Source organism: Agelaius tricolor, unplaced genomic scaffold, assembly GCF_023055355.1.
Source record: "Agelaius tricolor isolate 1412-34295 unplaced genomic scaffold, bAgeTri1.0.p SCAF_49, whole genome shotgun sequence".
Lineage (NCBI taxonomy): Eukaryota > Metazoa > Chordata > Aves > Passeriformes > Icteridae > Agelaius > Agelaius tricolor.
The window spans coordinates 1,007,892-1,026,221 of NW_027269309.1; the positions used below are offsets into that span (position 1 = coordinate 1,007,892).

The 18,330-nt window shown below is 54.7% G+C and overlaps 1 long non-coding RNA gene across 1 annotated transcript; it reads right to left on the reverse strand.

Annotated features, from left to right (window-relative positions):
• Positions 1-15,386: 15,386 nt before the first annotated feature.
• Positions 15,387-16,741, reverse strand: LOC139604336 (uncharacterized). Its single transcript, XR_011683944.1, has 3 exons — positions 16,617-16,741; positions 16,269-16,438; positions 15,387-15,527 (listed from the first exon to the last, which is right to left on the reverse strand). It is a non-coding gene; the product is annotated as an uncharacterized lncRNA (long non-coding RNA).
• Between the last annotated feature and the right edge of the window lie 1,589 nt (positions 16,742-18,330).

Consider the following 18,330-nt stretch of genomic DNA (forward strand, 5'->3'; position numbering starts at 1 on the left):
CCTGCTCTGCCCACTGCCCTGGCAGCAAGCAGTGACCGTGCCCCGGCAGGGCCCCCTTGCCCTCCTTGTCCCCAGCCAGGCCAGTCTGGACACCTCGGGGGGTCCCCACCCTCCTGCTGAGGCCCAGCCACCAGGGCTTCTGCCCCAGGCGTGGGAGCCTCTCTGGGGAAGCGCCCGGCTGTCAGGAACAAGGCTGACACCCAATTCCTCAGGGCTTCCCAGCGGCCCGGCCCCTCAGGGGCCTCCTGTCCCTTTGGAGCCTCCTGCCAGCCACTCCCTCCCACAGGGCCCTCGTGCCTTCCCAGCTCCTTGTCCCGTCAGGGCCTCCGCAGCACCTCATCCCTTCATGGCCTCCCAGTGCCCCATCGTCCCCTCAGGATCTCCCCCAGCCCGGCCAAGCTGCCCGGCAGCGGCGCAGGCCCGAGGGAGCTCCAGAGGAGCCGCATCGAGAGGCACCTCAGAGGCGTCAGCAATGCAGCCAGCAAGACACGGGCAGGAGGACACACATGGCCCTTCCTGGCTGGGCAGGAGGGCTTGTGGCCATCTCCAGGCACCGGTCCAGCAGGGATCCCTGCAGCTCCGGTCCCTGCCTGGCCGCTCTGTCGCCAGCACAAAGGCTTCAGCAGAACCACCCAAGGCCAAGGGGCTTCTGGCCATTTCTCCTTCCCCACTCCACAAACCAGGGCTGCTCGCTTGGCACAAGGACCCCTTTTCCCCTCTTCCCCTGTGCCCTGTGGACCCTGGGCACCAAAGAGAGCTCCTGGGAGTCTGGGTATTAGAACACATTCTACATTTATATCCTAAAGAACAAAGAAAAAGAAGGAATAAAACAATCTTAAAGAAAAGAAGAATCCCCCCCGGCTCAGAAGGCCCCAGCAGACAGAGAGCCTCTCAAATCAGCTCTCCTCAGAGCTCCAGCAGCACAGCCAGCTCTGGCCCCAGGGACAAGGCCGTTTTTTGCGGGCCCTGTGAAGTTGATCTCTCAGCTTCTGCAAGATGGAGCCCGGAGCTCTCTTCACAGGCCGGAGGACAAAGACTGTTTTGAGAGCCAGGCTTCTGGTGGCAGGGCTGATATCCTCTGCCTTGTCTTCAAGGGCTGTGAGAGAGAGGAACAGAGGCACGGTCAGATCCCGGATCTTTGGGGAGCCGAGGAGACCCCCGAGGCAGGGCCATGCCAGCCGGCTCTGGCCATGGCCAGAAGGGAGCAGGGAGCAAGGGGATGAGCCCGAAGCTAGCGGACACTATTGCCCCACGTGGGCCTGAAATGGGAGCGTGTGCTGTGGCCACGGCAGCCCTGCTGCGCACAGGGAGCAGAGCCATGGGCAGCGGGGCAGGGATTGCAGCTGCCCCCGGCAGCCGGGGCTGGCAGCCCGCTGGCCTCACTCACCCTGACAGATGTGGCGGAGCTGTCGCTTGCAGCCCCTGAGGTGCCGCCCGGCCATCCCTGAGAACACAGAGCCTGTCAGGGCGCCAGCGGCACAGCTCCCTGCCAGCCCAGCAGCGCTGCCAGCCCTGTGGCCACACGGCCTCCTGGCCCCGGCAGGGCTCGGGCCGGGCCCTTGCCGCACGCTGCCGCCCAAGGGCACGGCTGCCAGAGGGCGGCAGCAGCGCCGAGGCCAGGCGGGGCTCCACGGCGCCGGGCACGGATGGCGCTGCCGGGGCAGCAGCCGGGGCCGGGGCCGAGCTGCGGCGGGGTGAGGAGGAACAGGCTTGGGCGGAGCAGGGCGGAGCAGGGCAGGGTGGGACAGGGTTTGACAGGGCAGGGCACAGCTGGGGGAGGCAGAGTGGGGCATGGTAGGGCAGGCCTGGGATGGGCCGGAGTGGGGCTGGGATGGGGTGGGACAAGGTGAGGTAGGGAAGGGAGGAGTGGGGTTTGGTGTGGCAGGCCAGGGTTGGGTGGAGCTGGGTGCGGCAGGGAGGGGTTGGGTTGGGCAGGGCGGGGCAGAGCCAGGTGGGGCAGGATGGGGTAGGTTGGGGTAGGGGAAGCCCAGGCTCGTGGCTCATAGATGAACCTGATGGCCGCCTGCCACAGGGACTCTTGTGGGCTGTCCAGGTACAGCAACACATGGCACAGGTGCAAATGGATTGCCCTCATCACACAGTACTCCAGTATTGGATACAAAAACTGCTGTTGGGTCTTGGAGATAATTATGAATTGGCCTGAAGGTGACAACTTTGATCTACTGGAAGAAGAGGGGCAGGAACAGGTGTTGTGTGCTGAGGAAGCTCCACCTTAGAACCAACCGCCACAAGGTGAAACACGCTGTGCTCTTTTCACTGACAGTTCCTGTCACATTGGAAGGACAAACTGAAAGTGCAAAGCGGCTGAATGGAGCCCCACGGCACAGGTTGCAGAAGCTACTGAAGGAGAGGGTGGATGGAGCCAACTTGCTGAACTCAAAGCCTTCCATTTGGCCCTGGACATTGCTGAGGGAGAGAAGAGGCCAGCACTGTCTCTCTACACTGACTCATGGATGCCAGACAATGCTCTGTGGAGGCCTTTCCTGGCTGGAAAGGTGGAAAAAGGCCAATTGGCAGCATAGGGGAAAAGCAATCTGGGCTGCAGACGAATGGCAAGACATTGCCAGGCGGGTAGAGAAGCTGCCTGTGAAAGTCTGTCATGTGGATGCCCACGTGCCCCAGAGTTGAGCTAATGAGGAGCACTGAAAGAATGAAGAGGTGCATCAGGCTGCAAAAATCGAGGTGTTACAGATAGGTTTGGATTGGCAACACAAGGGACAGTTGTTCCCAGCTCGATGGGCCCATGGTGCCTCAGGCCATCGGGGCTGAGATGCCACCTCTAGGTGGGCACGAGAGCCAGGGCTGGATGTAACCATGGGCAGCATCTCCCAGGTTATCCATGATTGTGAGACGTGAGCTGCCATCAAGCAAGCTAAGCAGATGAAGCCCCCCTGGTATGGGGGCCATGGTTCAAACAGAATATGGCGAGGCCTGGCAGATTGACTACATCACGCTGCCTCAAGCCTGCCAAGGCAAGTGCTACATGCTCCCAATGGTAGAAGCCACCACTGGAAGGTTGGAGACCTACCCTGTGCCTCATGGCACTGCCCAGAACACCATGCTGGGCCTTGAAAAGCAGGTCCTTTGGAGGCACAGTACCTGTGAGAGAATTGAGTCCAACAAAGGGACTCATTTCAAGGACATCCTTATCAACACCTGGGCTAGAGAACCTGGCACTGAGTGGGTATAGCACATTCCCTACCGTGCACCAGCGGCCAGGAAAGGTCAGCAGTGCAATGAACTCTTCACAAACACATTGAAGGCAATGGGGGGATGGGACCCTCAAGCAGTGGGAGCTGCATTTGGCAAAGGCTGCATGGTTAGTTAATAGCAGAGATTCCACCAACCAACAGCTGGCCATGCCCAATGCGAAGCCCTGTGCACAGCAGGTGGGGACAAAGTTCTGGTGGTGCACATGAGAGGTGTGCTAGGAAAGACTGTTGGGATTAATTCTGCCTCGAGCAAAGACAAACCCACCTGTGGGGTTGTCTTTGCTCAGGGACTGGATTGGACTTGGTGGGTGATGCAGAAAGATGGATCAACACAATGGACATCTCCAGGGGACCTTGTTTCTGGGGTGAATTGCCCAAGACACTGTGCCTGTATCCATATCTGCATGTATGTATGTATGTATATAAGTAGGATAATACATGGATATATATAGTTTAAAAGTCAAGGTTTAATGCAACATGTTGGTATGGGGAAAAATTCAGGGTTTTTGTTTGTTTGTGGGGGGCAATTTGTGAATTTTCTGCCATTCGTTACCTGTTGGAACCCAGGGCACAGGGAGTATTTCTCTGCTTGCCCTGAGGGGTCCTGGCCCCCAGGGAAGCACTGCTTTTAACCTCTGCCCATGCAGAAGGCTTCCAAGACTTGGGATGGATTGGAGTCCAGAAGTGTGTGAAATAGAGAATAGAGAATAATGTAGTTTGTCACAGGGTGAGAAATTTAGAGTTTTGGGATTTTAGTAAGGAGGTAGATAGGAAGCAAGATGGAGGATTTTGGATGTTGTCTCGAGCTTCTTCTTCATCTATTCCATTTTCTGTAGTGTTGGTGGCAGAGGGTGTGATTTGCCATGGGAAGCCGCAGTGCAGAGGTTACGTGGACAGACAAAGGATGAGTTATTGGTAGAAAGGTAGAAATAAAGTACATTTTAAGAGTTAATTGGCTAAAACAGCTTTAAAAGACCTTGAAACAGTACATCTTGTGACCATTTTTGCTGAACTTTCTGGCGTCCTAAGTCTGCGGCAGACAGCATGCCAAGTTTCAGATAAAAGTAACAGCAACCTGAAGACCAAAAAAAGTCCCGTGCATCTCTCAATCCTGGCATAGAACTTTTAAAGTAGGTTTTCCCTCATCATGGCAGCCCCTAGGGCCCAATGAGGGGTATACCCATAGTTACCTGAAACGGGATATGTGGCGAGGAGAGGGCAGTTTATGCCAATGGGGCAACTAAGATTCAAAAGAACTGGCAAATGACTCTCCCATTCCACTGGAAGCTTCCAGGGAGGGAGGGCAGGGTTGGGCACTGGCTTGCCAAGGGAAGAACCAGCTGGCCACGCTAGGAGCAGGGCACTTTGGGCAGCACTTGTGCTGGTCCCAGCACTGCTTCAGAATTCTCCTTGCCATCCATAGGTGAGCCCATTGGTTGCTGCAGCTGCTGGTTGACGGGGACTTTTCCACACTCGCCATCACCAAGGAAGATCCTCACCATCTGCGTGGGTGCTTGAGGGGAAACGGGACCACCCCACCTATTCTCTCTCTCTCTGGAGAGAGAGAGCCCCAGGGGCTGCTTGGCTGGAACCAGAGCAGAGCTGGCATGGCCAGGATACTGCAAGAGCCAGGTGAGAAGCTGGGAAAAGCAGAGCCCCAGCTTCCCTGTGTCCCCGAGGCTGCCGTTAACCCCTGGGCTGGCTCAGGGCTCGCAGCCGTGGCCCCTGAAGCCGCCTGGGCCGACAGCGCCCCCTGGAGCCAGGGCAGAGTCACTGCAGCCACTCTGCCTGGCCTCAGCTCACAGTGCCCTCTGCCGGCTGTGGTCAGAACTACAGCAAAGGCAGAACTGCTCAGCGGGTGGGAAGAGTCTGGCATTGCTTTGGGGGCGCTGCTGCTTCTTCTCTCTTCCTCACCTATATATATATATATATATATATATCTATATATATATATGTATATTCTAGTGAAGAAGTGATATTTCTCTTCCCATATCTTTGCCTGGAAGCCCTGCAATTTCAAGTTATAATGATTTGGAGGGAGGGGGCTATCTCTCCATTCCAGGAAGATTCCCAGCTTCCTTGGAAGACATCTGTCTTTTCAACCAGGACAATCTGCTATCATTAATGGAGAAATAGACCTAGGAGGTAAAGGAACTCACAGATATGCAGCTTCAGCCCATGCCAAGGAATTGTTCCTGATCTTCACAAAACAGGGGCTTCCACGGCTTGAAGAATAGTCTTTGAATGATCTCTACAGCCCAGCTTTTACCTGCCTCAGAGTGCTCCTTCCCACAGTATGTCACACCAGTCTGGCACAGTTCCCGTGCAGGTGACATCCACTGCCACCAACAAAAGGACCACTTTACCCACCACCACTGAAAGGGAGCATGGATCATTCCATTTTTTCCCACATAAGATATGGAGCAGAAATCTCTGTTGTAAATCCTGCCAAATCTTTCTGAATAAGTACATACAAGCCAAGATGCCTTGTGCAGACTCTACCTTCTTGGATCCCTGGTGATCAGTGGCACAGAGTCTAGCGGTGGACCCTGGAAGGACAATGCTGAGCCCAGTCCTTCCTGAGTCCTTTGTCAGTAAACTGGGTGAGGGGGCCAGGCTGTGCCTTCCCACAAACCAGGAGCAGTGGCTGATCTGCCAGAGACAAGTGCTGCCATGCAGAGGGACAGTTCAGCAAGGGGGACAGTCCAATGACAAGTGCTGAGTCCTGTCCTTTGCAGGGAACAACCACAGGCAGCGGTGATTGCTGGGGGCCACCCAGTTGGAAAACTGAAGTTTGTGCGGGTTCTGCTGAACACCAGGATGCCCATGGGCCAGCAATGTGCTCCTGCAGCAATGCAGAACAGCGTCCTGGGCTGCACTGGGAGCTGTGTCACAGCTGGCAGAGGGAGGGGATCCTTTCCCTCTGCTCCACACCAGTGAGGCCAGCCCTGGAGTGCTGGGCCCAGAGCTGGGCTGTCCAGGACGGGACACAGGGACAGACTGGACAGAGTCCAGCACAGGGCCATGAAGCTGATGGAGGGACTGGAGCGTCTCTGCCATGAGCAGAGGCTGAGAGAGCTGGCCCTGCCCAGCCTGGAGCAGAGCAGGCTCAGGGCATCTCATCCCTGTGGATGAAAAGCCAGGGGGAGGCTGAAGGGGGGGACAGGGCCAGGGACAGCCCCGGGGGCCTCGGGCACAAAGTGACCCACAGGAGGGGCCCTCCGAGCTCAGGAGACACTTCTGCACTGGGAGGGTGGCCGAGCACTGCCGCAGGTGCCCGGGGAGCTGGGGGAGTCTCCATCCCTGCAGAGACTCAAAAGCCACCTGGACACATCCTGGGCAGCCGGCTCTGGGTGGCCCTGATGGAGCAGGGCCTGGACAAGGTGACCTCCAGAGGTGCCTCCAGCCTCCCCCAGCCTGAGATTCTGTGACTCTGAGAACAAACAGGCTGCAGCTTCCTGAGGACAAATGAAAAAGCTCCACACATGGCAGGTTTCTCCTGCCCTCACCAAAGTGGTTCATGGCACATGTCTGCCTTCTGCAGCTTCCTCCCTGGAGTCAGGATGCTCCTCAAGGTCACGCCTTGAGGCTGAGAGAAATGTTTGCCTATGGTCATTGGTTTGGGTGAGTAGCATCAATCTTTAATTAAGACTTGGTTTTTGCTGGCTGGACTGGGATTGCTTCAATGCTACTTCAGATATAATGCACTATACTGGAAGTTATCAGTCTCTGCACTGGGGAGTAAATAACCCTGATAAAGATCTTTTAGTTTAATCATGATCATAATAAACTCTTTATTTTCCTATAAATATATCCTTTATCCTATGGAACACAGTTGTATAAAGGTTCAATTACACCTATACCATCCTTTAAACATAAACTACTGACTAAGTCTAAGAGTGCATCCAGCTGCAGCCTGGCTCCTCTCTGAGACGTTCAGGAAGCAAGGAGGTCCCTTCTGCACCTTGTGTCTCCTGCCTGCTCCCTGCACAGCTCTCCAGGTGGTGCTGTCGCTCTTGGGCCAGCTGTGACTGCAGCAGGGACACCTGAAAGAGGCACAAGGCCCGGCTCAGACAAGCCCACGCTGGCAGGAGCACCTGCAGCCCCACGGTACCGGCTCTCGGGGCAGACACAGCCTCCAACTCCAGCCCTCACCAACACTCTGCCCTTGGGCAAGGGCAAAGGAACAGGCTCCCAGACACAACAGAGCTCAGAGCACCAACAAGTCCACTTCCAGGCTGCCAATCCCTTCCCACGTACATCCCTCAGCCACCACAGGTCTATTACAGACACTTCCAATGGGATTTAGGAACCCAGCTCTGATTTCCAAAGCACACATTTGGGCCACCGACCCCTTTCTCCACAGGCTGTGCCTCAGTATGAGGGCTGCTGCTCCTCTGAGATACTGGAGGACTCTTCTATTTCAAAAGTCAACCAATTTCGATCGGCAGACTCATGGATAGGCAAGGTAAAGTAGTCTGGGGGGAACACTCTCCTAAAAGTTCTGATTCTTCTTCTTTCAGGGTCCACCTGCACATTGGATGGTAGAGAGGGTCACAGAAACCTGTCAGCAAACATGGAGCAAAAGGACCTCTGGACATCAAGGCAAGGAGATCCCTGCTCTGAGACCCTGAAGTGCACCAGACTACACTGGGGGCAAAAAGCTCTCGCTGGAGGCTGTGCAAGAGAGGCCAGTGTGTGTGTGCAGGGACACGGGGCCAGGGAGGGAGGCAGCACAGTGAAGGTGCCCTTGTGAAAGCCATGGGCTGCCACAAGAGAGAGAACAAACAAAGGGGTGTGCCACAGCAGGGACAGGGAGAGGCAAGGCAACAAGCAGAGGTCTCCAAAGTACTGCCTGAGCTAAGGTGCAGAGTTCCAGAGGAGCCTGAGGCTCTGCAGAAGCAGCCAAAGCCCAATTTACCTGCTCACCACTTCTGGGCACGGTGGATAATTCAGGCCTCTCTCCCTTCTCCTTCTCTGCTGATGCAAGTGGTTTCTTAGATTCCAGACTGGTCCTTGAGCCACCTAACAGCTCCTCCTCTTGTGCTCCAACAGCCTGCTGGGTGTTGAGAGAGGAGATGATGCCCATATTTCAAGCACCACAGAAGCTGTCCCTCAGAAATCTCAGTCTCAGGCAGCATCCTCGAAGCACCAGCAGTGCAGCTGCTGTTCAGCCCTCTCAGTACAAAACTCATTGGGGTTTAGTTCATCACTCTGCTCACCTGCTCCATTCCTTTGCACACAGAATCCGAACCCCCACGTGTTGCCTCCCCTTTTGTGGGCACAGGAGAAGCAGCTCCCCATGCCCAGCTTTGGCCTGGAGATGTTTGATCAGCATGGTCCTGCAAAGGCAGCCCAAGGTCAGGGAGCAAATTCTCCCTCTCCCAAACATGATAACATTCCACATGGAGCAGAGCACAATGTGGGAAACCAAGCCCAGGGGAAGAATGAACCTTCAAGCAATGCTGAGGCCTTGAAACTCCTCTAACTCTTCTTTCCTGACACCACAGGCTTCTGTTCCAGAGGAGCATGAGGCTCTGCAGAGGCAGTGAAAGCCCAGTTTACCTGCTGGCCACTTCTCCTGGGCACAGTGGATAATTCAGGCCTCTCCTCCTTCTCTGCTGATGCAAGTGGTTCCTTAGATTCCAGGCTGGTCCTTGAGCCACCTAACAGCTCCTCCTCTTGTGCTCCAACAGCCTGCTGGGTGTTCAGAGAGGAGATGATGCCCATATTTCAAACACCACAGAAGCTGTCCCTCAGAAATCTCCATCTCAGGAAGCATCCTCGAAGCACCAGCAGTGCAGCTGCTGTTCAGCCCTCTCGGTACAAAACTCAGCAGGGTTTAGTTCATCACTCTGCTCAGCTGCTCTATTCCCTCCCATACGCAATTCCAAACCCCCATGTATTGCCTCTTCATGTGTGGGCACAGGAGAAGCAGCTCCCCATGCCCAGCTTTTGGTCTGGAGCTGGTTTGAACAGCAAGCTCCAGAGCTGGATCAGTCATTCCAGCATACCAGGAAACAATCTGGCAGTCAATGGTGTCTGGCTGGAGCCAGGCAGACAGACAAGGCTGCCTGCTGCAGCCCAGGCTGCTTTACCCAACGGGACTGACAGGGATAGAGACCCACCTCTTCATGGGAAACATCTCTGGAATAATTCAGGCATGTTGCAGTGGACTGAAGATCAATGCCAGTGCAAGACTGGATAGAAGTCTTTCCCTTCAGGGAGGCCAAGCGTTTTTGCAGAGCCACTTTGGCAATTTTCAACTTGGCCAGTGCAGCACTCAGAGTGCTCCCTCTTCCTTCCTTCAAAACAGCAGCCCCATGCTCCAAATGTTCCTGCATGGTTTCCTTTTCACTGTCCAAGTGTTGAAATCTTTCCTGCTGACTTTGCATGTTGAGTGCATCCATTTTATTCTTCTTTTCCAGATATCTCATCTGCTGCTGGTACAATTCCTGTTCATGCTGCCAAAACAGGGAGAAAAAGGCTCCCTGATTCCCTCTCTCACTTTGCTTTTCAAACCAGATCTGCACTCCTGCTGCAGGGGCAGGCACAGGCTGCCCCTCTCTCTGCCTCTCAGGATGCTGCAGAGCTTTGCTGGGCCCTCCTTGATGCTGCATCTTTCCCAGCTCACTCAGCCAGTCCCAGCTTCCCTTCTGCCCTTGCCTGACCTCCTGCAGCTCCACTCCAGGGCTCCTTTGGGGTGGAGCTGCCAGAACTGCAGCCAGGATTTCAAGTGCCCGCTAAGCAGGATTCAGGCAGTGCCACGAGGATGTGCTCTCCATCAGGGAGGAAGGGAAGAGCAAACAGCCGCAGCCTTTCATTCCCTGGGGCTGGGCTGACAGCAGTGCTTTTCCACCTCTCCTGTGTAGAGTTCCCATGGCTCCATGCCCCAGAGCCCCACTGCCCTCTCTGGGAGCAGCAATGGCCAGATCAGTCTGTCATTCTCTGCTGCCACTCAGGACCAGTTCTCCCCTTGCAGGCACACGTCCTGCTGGGGATCAGCACTTGGCTTTCCTCTCCTCTCTCCCCACTGGCTGCTCTCCCATGGCCAAGGCCAAACACCTTTCTATTAACAGCAAACTTGGGACTCTCCCCTGTCCTTCCAGATCCAGATAGTTAGAAATCTGAACATGGCTTTGGACACCAGGAATTCCCCAAACCATGCAATGTCAGTAGGGACACTGAGGACCTTGAGAAGTAAAGACATTTCTAGGGCACAGAAGCCCAGCATGGAGGAAAATCAGCAGCCTCAGCATTAACTGGCTTTGCCATGACTACAACATCTTCTCCGCCTTATTCAGAAGAATGCAATTAGAAAAGTTAAACTGGGAAAAGCTGCTCCTTAGAACTATTAACAGAAGGCCCAAACACATAGCTAGGAAATGGCACTTTGTGGCATCTGCCAATCTCACCAGCACATCCTTCCTTTCCTTCTCCAGCTTTTCCAATTTTCTCCTCAGAGATGCCACCTCCTGTCGAAGAGCCACAGCCTCTTCCTGCCTTTCGGTGGCCTCTTTCTCCAAGGCAGTTTCTCGAGAAATGTGCTTGACTTCCTCCTTCCACCAATCTGCAGCAGGAAAGGGGAAAGGAGAAGGAGAAAGAGGCAAGCAAAGGAAAGGCAAACTGATGTGCATCCTGCAGAAACAAGAGCACTGTCTTCTCTACCTGCCTGTGGTTGCCAGGCCCTAAGCCCACAAAGGCTCCAAAGCTGACAGAAATGAAGGAAACTTCCAGGCACAGAAAAAGGCAGGAATGAAAGGAGCAAGGTTCAGAGGGATAGGAGAGTGTGTTTGCTCTTGGCCTTGTGCAGAGTGAGCAACTCAAGAGAGACAAAGCACAGGGGATGCCTGTGCAGCCCTGCTCCAGAGAGGCCAATAGCCTGGAGGCTCTGGCAGGGCCTGGAGTTTGGGGGAATGGAGCTGAGGCATCCAGCTACAGCTCCTCAGCTGGTGAGACAGCATGGGGCAGTGAGTGGCAGAGGAGAAGCTGTACCTTGCTCAATTTCCTCCAACTCCTTCTGCAGCTCCAGGTTGCGGGCTCTGAGGTTGTCTCTCTGAGCCTGTGTCTTCCTCAGCTCCAGCTCCACAGCCTCACACTGTATGGCCAAGGCAAGAGCTTTGTCATCAGAGCTCTGGAGCCTCACACGCAGCTCAGACACCTCAGCCTGCAGCACGTGCACAGAGTCCCTCACAGAGCGTTCTCCTGCTCGAGACTCCTCCAGCTCCTTCAGCAGCTGCTTCTGTTGAGTTGCCTGGGAAGCCTCCATCTGCAGCACTGCGTCCTGCAGGGCCCGGATCTGGAAGATGGATGCACAGAGCCTCAGGGACAGGGCTGCTCCTGAGGCAGCAGAGTGGGCCGCAGGGAGCGCAATGAAGGAGAAATTACTTCAAGCCAAAACCGGAAGGCACAGAAGCAAGGATTGCAATGGAGGCAAATGGAGAGAAAACAGGGAAAGGGAGGCAATGGGCATCCTTGGGCTGCAGCTCTGAACAGCGGCTGAACTGGCTGTGCTGGAAGTGCCCTGCCCAGCCTGCCACAGCCACCTCTGTGTCCCCACATTGCTCAGTGCCGGGCACAGGCACCGACTCTGTCTGGGACAACACTGCCAACAGAGGGACAGAGAAGCTCCAGAGGAGTCTGCTGCTGCTTCTCCTCCCACATTTCCTGCTGGGACCCGGGAGAGAATGGGGGAAAACTTCTGCAGCAGAGACCAGATCCAGGCTCAGCCTCAGGGTGCAGCAGCAGCCCTGGGCAGAACACGGCAGCTGTGGATGCTGCTGGCAGGGGTAAGAGGTTGGGGCCTCCAAGGCAAAGGTGCTGTTGTGTGTCCCTGGAGAAGAGGATGCCACTGCACAGCTTACCTGTGTGTTGAGCTCCCGCAGTTGTCCAGCGCGGTTTGAGGAGATCTGTTTGGCCTGCTGAAGAGCAGATTGACACTGAGACACCTGATGGTTCAGTGCCAGGTTCTGTTCTTCCAGCGTTCTGAAGCACACATCCTTTTCCTCCAGAGACAGAATCAGCCTAGAAGGGAAGCAAGCAACTCATTACTAAAGGATAGCACATTTTAGAAACTCTTAGGACTTGCACCACCTCAGGGAAAAACTGCTCTGCCTGATGAGGTTTCTCTCAACAACTTGGCTGTTTGTTCCCTCTGCAGTCCCAGCCCAGCATGTGCCTGCTCTGCTTTTGTCTCAGAAAGAACAGCGAGTTCCTGCCTCCATGCCCTACCTTCTTCTTGAGATGGGAATGTGAATACAAACCTAACAAAGTCTTGCAATGAAGACATTAGGGGAGAGGAACAATTTTCCTCTGACTAACCAGGCTCCAAAGCAGGGAGGTTTGGTCAGCATGGAAGAGACATTTCCTTCCCCCATCTTACACATCCAGGTAGGAGGAGCAGCACCCTAGAGCCAGGGCATCTCTGGCAAGTTCCCAAAGATTTACCAGCACCCATCCTACTTTCAGCTGGAGAAACAAAGGCTAAAGGGGCAACTGAGGCTTACAGCACAATCTCATGGAAGGCGCAGAAGGCTCCAGGCAAGCAGGAGTGCCCTGCCTTTGCTTTGTCTTCTTCTTGGAGGAAGAATCTTGTGGCACTGAAGCCTGGCAGGACTTGATTGGCTGCAGGAGCCCCCCATAGCTTGGTCCTGTTTCTTGCATTCTTTGCACAGTCAGAAATGCCTGCGACTGTGCAGGGTGGCAGGGACCCTGCTTGACCCCCTGCAGGCAGCAGGGGACATTTGATGAGGAACCATGCAACAGAGACATTCTGGTTTCTGGGCTGCCTCCAAGGCCAAGCTGGCCTAGAGCAGCACTCAGGGCCTTAAGATGGTTCTGCCCAGAAAAAGCATCAGATGCCAGGCTGATCCAGACCCCAAAGGCTTCAAGTTACAGGCCCCAAGGTGGAGCTGATGGATGTATGCAGCTCCTTACAGTGCACCTCGGGCAGTGTCAACACACCCACCTAACAACACAATAACCCCTAGAGGGAAAGGGCTACCCCCAAAGCCTTTATCTTCAGAAAAACTCTATCTGAAGGCTTAAAAGAAAAGAAAATGAAACTCAACATCCAGACAGTGAGATCTGTCTACATGGAGAGTTCAGAATCTGCCACTTAGGAACTGCTGCCAGAGCCCCTGGCAGGTGCAAAGATGGCAAAGAGGGAATCCATTCACCACAATGCAGAGTCCCACAGGCTTTCATTTACCTGGCCTTTTCCCTCTCTAGGGCATTGACGGAAGCCTGCAATTCTGAATTTGGCTGTGCCACTTCTTCCCATTGACTCCTTTCCCTCTCCAAGTTCTGCAGATGCACTTGCAGCTCCTTGTTCTGATGTTTTGCCTCGTCCAGCATCTTCTGGATCTGCTCAATCTCCATCAGTTTGTGTCTGGACTCTTCCTGTGTCTCCCTCCCCTCTTGCTGGGCTCTCTGTGCAGTCCTTTCCTGGCACTCTCGGGAGGCTGCCAGCTGAGATGTCAACTCTGCCACCTCCAGTCAAACAGAACAAAGCAGTCAGAGGCTACAGCCACAGCTTCTCACACTCAGCCACAGCACAGGCTGTGAGCAAAGGTAAAGGACAACTTTCCACTCCTCCCTGTCCTGAGAGCACCAGATTCACAAAGGATATGGACAACTTGTTTCAGTCTCTAAGTGGCCCACCCGCAAGGGCACCTGAGAAAGCACCTGCCAAAGCAAGGCTAGCAAGAAGAGGCCAGCAGGAATCCATGCTGCTGCTTGCTGGCCAGCAGCACAGAGGACTAGCCCAGCTGTCCAGAGCAGCAGCTGACATTCAGCAGAGCACTGAGTGTCCTTCAGAGCAGCTGCCATGGAGCCCCCAGAGCACGAGACAGCCCCAGGGCTCACCCCAGCAGCTGCTGCTCTGCCATGGAAAAGCAAGAAGGCCACAGACCCCTCGCTGCATGACTGCAGTGCCACTGCCCTTTCACTCACCTGCTTTTGTAGAGCCTCCCTCTGCTCAAGGAGGAGATTCCTTTCCTCTTTGAGGCCTTGTAGCTCTTCCTTGTGCCTCCTCTGAGCTGCCTGGGCTTCTCTGCGAGCTCCCTGCAGCTCATCTTGCAGATTTGCCTTGATGGTCTGGCAACAAAATGCAGAGCAACCTCCTGGGACCTACCCTCAGGCTCAGCTTTTTCCACTTGCTGCCTCGAAATCCCATTCCCTCAGCTGCTTCTTTTGGCTGCTCTACCCAGCTCTGCTTCTACTGCAAGCCTTCCTTCCTGGGGCTGAGCTCTGGAGCTTACCAGGCTCTGTGCTCCCAGGTCCAGAAGGAGCCCTTGCTTCCTCAGTCCCAGGAGCTGCCTTTTGTGCCCTTGTCACTGCCCTGCCCTCTGTTGCCTGCCTACTCACACTTACCTGCCCCTTCTCCTGCTGCTCTGTCACCTCCTGCCTGAGCTGCTGCACCTGCTGGCGGGCTCGGCTGAGCTCTCCCTGAGTTTGGAGCAGTGCCTCTGATAAAGCACTCTTCTCCTTCTGCTCTTCCAGCAGGACCTGCACAGGAGGAAAGAGCAGAAGGCTTCACGCTCCTCCTGCAGCATGCATGTGGCAATGGGCAAAGACTGATGGGCTCACGTGCTCTCAGAGCACTTGGCTGCTGCTCCCCTGGGCCACTGCCTGCCCTGGGGGAGACACAGCTTCCCAGGAAGTGACTTAAAACACAGCCCAGAAGACATCTCTGCGTTACTGTTCAGAAATACTCCAGGCAAGCCTTTTAAAAGATTTTTCTCTTGTCAGCATTCCTGCTGCACCCTTCCCATGCCCACAAAAGAAAAGTCCTACAAACTCACCTTGGCCATGAACATCTACCAGTACACACCAAAAGGGCAGCAGAAGGAGAACAGTGAAGATACCCTGAGGTGCATCTTAGAACAACAGAGCACAAGAGCAGCACAAAAATCTCAGCTGACAGCTGATGTTTCTGCCTGGCTTCCTATGAGAGGGCTCATTCCTGGGGCCAAAGACAGCCCCATTCAGCTTTCACCTCCCCTAATTCAATGCAGGAGACACAGAGGGCATGCTCCACACAGCCCCATATCCTGCCATCTCCCACAGCTCCAGCCTTGCAAAAAATCACACCAGCTCTCCTCTCACAATCATTACCTCTTGCTTGGCATTCTCAAATCTCTTTAGCTCTTCTTGTTGGGCCAGCAGGGTGGCAACTTTCTGCCTCATCTCAAACAGCACCTTCTTGTGCTCCTGCTCTCTCTCTGCCTTCTCTTTTTCCCATTGCTCCAGCGTCTCCTCCATCTCTGCACGGTGCCTTTCACGCTCACTTGCCTGAGGAGAGGAGGAAAAATTTGCAAGATGAAGCCCCAGGCAAGCTCCTGGCTGAAAGATGTGAAGCTCCATCCCTCCCACAACCCCCAACTGGAAAAGACAACAGCACTGGCTTTCTGCACTCCAGAAGCTGTGTCCTGTCAGGGAATTCAAAAGGAGGCTTAGCAGGTGCAAGAATCACAGACTTGTGGAATCTCTTCTGCTGGCAAAGACCTTCCCAAGCACCGAGTCCAAGCACTCAGAGAAGGAGGTGTCACCTTCCCCTCTCTGATGCCCCAGTCACAAGGACTGAAGGACCAGGAACAAGGGGCCTGTTCCATTTGCTTCAGGACCAAAGCTAATCCCTCTGTCCACCATGGAAGCACAGGGAGAAAGGAAACGAGTTCCCACGCCTGCAGCCAGCAGCACTGTTGGCATCTGCTCCACGCTGGCATCTGCTCTGTGGCAGGTGGCACTCGGGGATGATCCTGCCCTGGGCTGCCACGCTTTGGGTGGGCACTGCCCAACCTGCTCTGGAACTCCTCTTACACCATCACTGAAGCCATGGCTGCATTTACTGTCCCAGCACCATCCTGGGGGCCTTCACACTCCTCCAAGTCTCAGCTGCTGGCTCTGCTGCCCGGCCCAGCAGCGAGAGGCCTCTGGCAGAGGATTGCTGCCCTTTCACACCCTCAGCCTCTGCTTGTGCTGCACCAACCCACAGGGCTGGCTTGGACAATTCAGAAGCATATTGTCCCCTACCAGGTCTTGCAGGAGCTTCTTTATTTCCAGTTGCTGAGCAGTTCCCTGGAGCCTGAGGCTTTCCTGAGGCTGCTGCTCTGCCTGCAAGAGCTGTTGAGCTGTGTCTTCCTGTTCCTGCCTCCTGAGAGCTCTCTCTGCTTCCAGCTCACCTTGCAGGCACTTCACTTCTCCTGCAAACATGACCAACAGCAAGATTCACGTTCTTGACTGACTTTACTGACCTCAGGCCCTTTCAGTGCCTCCAGCCCCACCACTCCTCAGAAGTTCTGTGGACAGAGACACCTTTACAGGGTGTTCAGCTTCTCCAGTCAGGTGCAGCAGCACAAACAAAGCACACGAGGTTCTCACCTTCTATCACCTCCTTGGCCTGTGTGACTGTGAGCACTTGAGCCTCCAGATGGTTCCTGGTGACTTCCAGCTGTGATATCTGCTGCTGAGCAGCAAACAGCCTGGATTGCAGGCTCTCCTTTGCTGACCTACAAGTTGCAAAGATGGACAGACATGAGTTGCTTGCTCCAGACACCCACAGCCGGTTATTCCAGGACGACGTGGTCAAGATCCCCACGCCTGAGGATGGAAAATGGGTCAGCTGGAAACTCGTCCAGAGAAGGCACATCTGGGCCATTTCCAGAGCAGAGCAGGGCCTCTGAGGGACTGCCCAGGCCTTCCTTATGGCCTGCCCTAGCACAGGCAGCCCAGCCCAACTTGGCCTCAACAGCCAAACCTTCACTTGCTGCTCCTGACCTATGACTCTGGGTAGCTGTGCCCAAACAGGCTGGAGCAACAAGCAAAAGCCCAGCCCCTGCTCACAGCCCTTCTCTCATCAGCACTTCCAAGCTGCTCTGCAGGGGGACAGAACAGACTCTTGTCCTGGCTGACTCCTGACGTTTTAATGCTCTTGATAATGGACATAAAGGTACATCATCTTCCAGACACCCGGTATTTAACGAGGCTTCAGAACTACTTTGCAGATACAGTAAAATCTCATGGTCATGGCAGCACTTGTAAATAATCAGAACAGCCTTTTGTCCAAATTGCAACTACCTGAATGCAGAGACTGCAGTTTCAAGTCTTGCAAGGTCCAGGAGTAGACTTGCTGCCTTTATTTGAGTGTTGCTGAACAAGCAGGCAGTAGCCCAAGGGACTTGTCCTTCCTTGCACAGTGAGAGGGACCATCCAAAGGAACCTTGGCAGGTTTGGCAGCTGGGTGCCCATCAACAATCAGCAAGAATGCCCAGAGGCTGTTGAGAATTCCAGAGAGCTTTCCCTGCTGCTCTCTAACCAGGCTCTACATCCTGTCCCACACTTCTCAAGAGTGTGCTTGGAAGCAGAAATGCCTCAAGATGGTCAGCAGGAGCCTCTGGCTTCACCCTGAATGGCAGCGTGCTACTCCCAATGTGCCAAGGTAAGAGCCTGGAATGCTGAAGATGAAGCTTCCTGGTCTGAAGGTCAGGATCATGTCAAGTGACTTGGAAAGGAACGAGGGATGTTCAATGCCCAGAAGGAGGAACCAAACGCAAGAGAAACTTGAGGTTTCAATCAGCATCTGCATGGTTCAACTACTCCTCAGTTCAGGGCTGGCTGGATTGCTTTTGACATCCCACAGGAGTGTGCTCGGCGGCACAAACAGGAGCCCAAGGCTCACAAGAGCTTTGCTGGTTTTGGTGCCAGAAAAATGACCCTCACATGGTGGCTTTTTTTTTTTTTTCCTTGAGACTCTTCCATTTTGTGTCCATGGAATGTAAAATCATCTGAAAAGTTTCAACTCCCTGCCTTTACCTGGTCTCCTCCAGCTGCCTGGCAAGGTCTTGTCGGAGCCCCTCGCTGGCTGCCAGTCGGCCCTCAAGGTCAACCTTCTGGGCCAGCAGCTCCTCCTCTCGCCACGCCTGGGCCACTTCATGCCCTTGGCCAGAGGATTCCTGGCTCAGCTGCTCCAGACACCAGCTCGATGACTCTTGCTCCTGGGAAACCTGCAAGTGGGACAAGGTACAGCTGGAGCCCTTCCTCGGGAACCCTGTGCAGAGCCAGCCAGTGCCACCTCACAGGCAGCCAGAGGACAAGG